Source organism: Podarcis liolepis (genome assembly GCF_965112155.1).
Source record: "Podarcis liolepis genome assembly, chromosome: W".
Taxonomy (NCBI): domain Eukaryota; kingdom Metazoa; phylum Chordata; class Lepidosauria; order Squamata; family Lacertidae; genus Podarcis; species Podarcis liolepis.
The window spans coordinates 1,002,727-1,007,564 of record NC_139568.1 but is presented as its reverse complement, the minus strand read 5'-3'; the positions used below and the strand labels follow the sequence as shown (position 1 = coordinate 1,007,564).

Here is a 4,838-nt window from a genome sequence, read left to right as displayed (position 1 = left end):
AAATTAGAATATCGTGGAAAAGTTCATTTATTCAAGTAATTCAACTTAAAAGGTGAAACTAATATATAAGATAGACTCATGACACGCAAAGTGAGATATGTCAAGCCTTTATTTGTTATGATTGTGATATTATGGCATACAGCTGATGAAAACCCCAAATTAACAATCTCAGAAAATTAGAATATGAAATGAAATCAGCAAAACAAGGATTGCAAATAGAGCAATATTTGACCTCTGAGAAGTAGAAGCATGCATATGTACTCACTACTTGGTTTGGGCCCTTTTTGCATCAATTACTGCCTCAGTGCGGCGTGGCATGGATGCTATCAGCCTGTGGCACTGCTGAGGTGTTATGAAAGACCAGGATGCTTCAACAGCAGCCTTCAGCTCTTCTGCATTGCTCGGTCTCATGTGTCTCATCTTTCTCTTGGCAATGCCCCATAGGCTTGACAACCATATGTCAGGAGTGCTCTGATGGTGTTTCCTGCTTGGCAGGGGGCTGGACTCGATGGCCCTTGTGGTCTATTCCAACTCTATGATTCTATGATTCTATGATTCTATGATTCTCTATGGGGTTCAGGTCAGGCAAGTCTTCTGGCCAATCAAGCACAGTAATCCCATGGGCATTGAACCAGGTTTTGGTACTTTTGGCAGTGTGGGCAGGTGCCAAGTCCTGCTGGAAAATGAAATCAGCATCCCCATAAAGCTTGTCTGCAGAAGGAAGCATGAAGTGCTCCAAAATCTCCTGGTAGACTGCTGCGTTGACCCTGGACTTAATGAAGCACAGTGGACCAACAGCAGCTGATGGCATGGCTCCCCAAATCAACACTTCACACTGAACTTCAAGCATCTGGCATTGTGTGCCTCCCCATTCTTCCTCCAGACTCTGGGTCCTTGGTTTCCAAATGAGATGCAAAAGTTGCTCTCATCAGAAAAGAGGACTTGGGACCACTGAGCAACAGACCAGTTCTTTTTTTTTTCTCTTTAGCCCAGGCAAGATGCTTCTGACGTTGTTTCTTTTAATTAGAATCATAGAATCATAGAGTTGGAAAAGACCACAAGGGCCATCGAGTCCAACCCCCTGCCAAGCAGGAAACACCATCAGAGCACTCCTGACATATGGTTGTCAAGCCTCTGCTTAAAGACCTCCAAAGTAGGAGACTCCACCACACTCCTTGGCAGCAAATTCCACTGTCGAACAGCTCTTACTGTCAGGAAGTTCTTCCTAATGTTTAGGTGGAATCTTCTTTCTTTTAGTTTGGCTCCATTGCTCCGTGTCCGCTTCTCTGGAGCAGCAGAAAACAACCTTTCTCCCTCCTCTATGTGACATCCTTTTATATATTTGAACATGGCTATCATATCACCCCTTAACCTCCTCTTCTCCAGGCTAAACATGCCCAGCTCCCTTAGCCGTTCCTCATAAGGCATCGTTTCCAGGCCTTTGACCATTTTGGTTGCCCTCCTCTGGACACGTTCCAGTTTGTCAGTGTCCTTCTTGAATTGTGGTGCCCAGAACTGGACACAGTACTCCAGGTGTGGTCTGACCAGAGCAGAATACAGTGGCACTATTACTTCCCTTGATCTAGATGCTATACTCCTATTGATGCAGCCCAGAATTGCATTGGCTTTTTTAGCTGCCGCGTCACACTGTTGGCTCATGTCAAGTTTGTGGTCAACCAAGACTCCTAGATCCTTTTCACATGTACTGCTCTCAAGCCAGGTGTCACCCATCTTGTATTTGTGCCTCTCATTTTTTTTGCCCAAGTGCAATACTTTACATTTCTCCCTGTTAAAATTCATCTTGTTTGTTTTTGCCCAGTTCTCTAATCTGTCAAGGTCGTTTTGAAGTGTGATCCTGTCCTCTGGGGTGTTAGCCACCCCTCCCAGTTTGGTGTCATCTGCAAATTTGATCAGGATGCCCTTGAGTCCATCATCCAAGTCGTTGATAAAGATGTTGAATAAGACCGGGCCCAAGACAGAACCCTGTGGCACCCCACTAGTCACTCTTCTCCAGGATGAAGAGGAACCATTGATGAGCACCCTTTGGGTTCGGTCAGTCAGCCAGTTACAAATCCACTGAGTGGTAGCAGAGTCAAGACCGCATTTTACCAGCTTCTTTACAAGAATATCATGGGGCACCTTGTCAAATGCCTTGCTGAAATCAAGGTAGGCTACATCCACTGCGTTCCCTTCATCTACCAGGCTTGTAATTCTGTCAAAAAACGAGATCAGGTTAGTCTGACATGACTTATTTTTCAGAAATCCATGCTGACTATTGGTGATCACAGCATTCCTTTCTAGGTGCTCACAGACTGTTTTCTTAATGATCTGCTCCAGAATCTTCCCTGGTATTGATGTCAGACTGACTGGGCGGTAATTATTTGGGTCCTCTCTTTTCCCCTTTTTGAAAATAGGGACAACATTTGCCCTCCTCCAGTCTGCCGGGACTTCGCCTGTTCTCCAGGAATTCTCAAAGATGACTGCCAGTGGTTCTGAGATCACATCTGCCAGTTCTTTTAATACTCTTGGATGCAGTTCATCTGGCCCTGGAGACTTGAATACATCTAAACTAGCCAAGTATTCTTGTACTATCTCCTTAGTTATTCTGGGCTGTGTTTCCTTTGCTGAATCATTTGCTCCAAATTCTTCAGGTCGGGCATTGTTTTCTTTATCGGAGAAGACTGAGGCAAAGAAGGCATTGAGGAGTTCAGCCCTTTCTGTGTCCCCTGTTTGCATTTCACCATCTTCTCCTCTGAGTGACCCCACTGTTTCTTTGTTCTTCCTTTTGCTACGAACATACCCATAAAAGCCTTTTTTGTTGCTTTTAACCTCTCTAGCAAGCCTCAGTTCATTCTGTGCTTTAGCTTTTCTGACTTTGTGTCTACACGTACTGGCTATTTGTTTGAATTCCTCTTTGGTTGTTTCCCCCCTTTTCCATTTTTTGTACACATCCTTTTTTAATCTTAATTCAGTTAAAAGTTCTTTAGATAGCCACCCTGGCTTCTTTAGGCACCTTCCATGTTTCCGTCTCATTGGTATTGCCTGACGTTGTGCTTTTACTATCTCCCTCTTAACAAACTCCCAGCCATCATGAACTCCCTTTCCTTTTAGTATTGCTGTCCATGGGATCTCGCCCAGCACTTCCCTAAGTTTTATGAAGTCGGCTTTCTTAAAGTCAAGAAATTGAGTCCTAGTATGCTTGGCTGCTCTTTTCCGCTGTATAGTAAACTTCAGAAGAGCATGATCACTCGCGCCTAATGATCCTTCCACATCTACCCCACTAACCAGGTCATCAACATTGGTTAGGACCAGATCTAAAATGGCTGTTCCTCTTGTTGCTTCTCCCACTTTCTGGACAATGAAGTTGTCTGCAAGGCCAGTGAGGAATCTGTTTGACCTTATGCTCTTGGCTGAGTTTGACGTCCAACAAATATCTGGGTAATTGAAGTCCCCCATTACTACTATCTCCCTTCCTTTTGCATGCTTGGCCATCTGTTCCAGGAAGGCATCATCTATGTCCTCCGTTTGGCTTGGGGATCTATAGTAAACTCCCACAATGAGGTCTCTGTTATTCTTCTCTCCCTTAATTTTGACCCAAATGCTCTCACTTTGGCTTTGAGGTTCTAAATCTTGGATCTCTTCACAGGTATACACATCCCTGACATATAGCGCCACTCCTCCTCCTTTCTTGTCTGGTCTGTTTCTCTGAAATAGATTGTATCCCTCCATTATTACATTCCAATCGTGGGACTTATCCCACCAGGTTTCAGTGATGCCTATTATGTCATATTTAGTTTGCTGTACCAAGAGCTCAAGCTCATCTTGTTTATTTCCCATGCTTTGCGCATTAGTGTACAGACATTGAAGTCCATTAATCATTCCCCCGTGTCTCTTATTTAAGGATTTTTTCCTCCCACCACTAGGTCCGCGTGCTGTTTGCTCCATTTGGTCTATGACATTTGGATGATCATCTTCATCAATTGATAGACTCCTACCTTCAGGAGCACTGTCTCCCTCCCCCACATTAGTCAGTTTAAAGCCCTCCTGATGAGGTTTCTGAGATTTTTGGCAAAAACATTTCTCCCAACCGTTGTGAGGTGCAGCCCATCACTTGCCAGAAGTCCATCTTCAAGAAACCGCAGTCCGTGATCTAAGAATCCAAACCGTTCCTGTTTACACCATTTGCGAAGCCAGCTGTTCACTTCCACTATTTTCCCCTCTCTCCCTGGGCCACGTCGTTCAACTGGGAGGACAGACGAGATGACAATTTGTGCATTTAGTTGCTTCAATTTCCTGCCAAGAGCCTCGTAGTCTCTTTTGATCTTCTGGAGGCTATTGCTTGCAGTGTCATTGGTTCCCACATGAACCAAGAGGAAGGGGTATTTGTCAGTGGGTTTTATGATTCCTTGCAGTCGTTCAGTTACATCTTGGATCTTAGCCCCGGGGAGACAGCACACTTCCCGAGACATCTTGTCAGGCCCAGACATTCTTCCCGAGACATTCTTGTTCAGGAGCGGCTTGACAAGAGGAATATGACATTTGAAGCCCAGCTCCAGGATCCTTCTGTGTGTGGTGGCTCTTGATGCACTAACTCCAGCCTCAGTCCCCAACACGTTTGAATGGTCTTTTCCTGACAATCCTGTCCAGGATGTGGTCATCCCTGCTGCTTGTGCACCTTTTTCTTCCACACTTTCCCCTTCCGCATAACTTTCCATTAATGTGCTTTGATACAGCACTTTAGGAACATCCAACTTCTTCTGCAATTACCCTTTGAGGCTTTCCCTCCTTATGGAGGGTCTCAATGATGGCTTTCTGCACAACTGTCAGGTCAGCAGCCT

The 4,838-nt window shown here is 44.9% G+C and overlaps 1 long non-coding RNA gene across 1 annotated transcript; it reads right to left on the bottom strand.

Moving 5' to 3' along the window:
- Positions 1-285: 285 nt before the first annotated feature.
- On the bottom strand, positions 286-4,603 carry LOC310697748. Its single transcript, XR_014521190.1, has 3 exons — positions 4,500-4,603; positions 611-1,001; positions 286-387 (listed from the first exon to the last, which is right to left on the bottom strand). It is a non-coding gene; the product is annotated as an uncharacterized lncRNA (long non-coding RNA).
- Between the last annotated feature and the right edge of the window lie 235 nt (positions 4,604-4,838).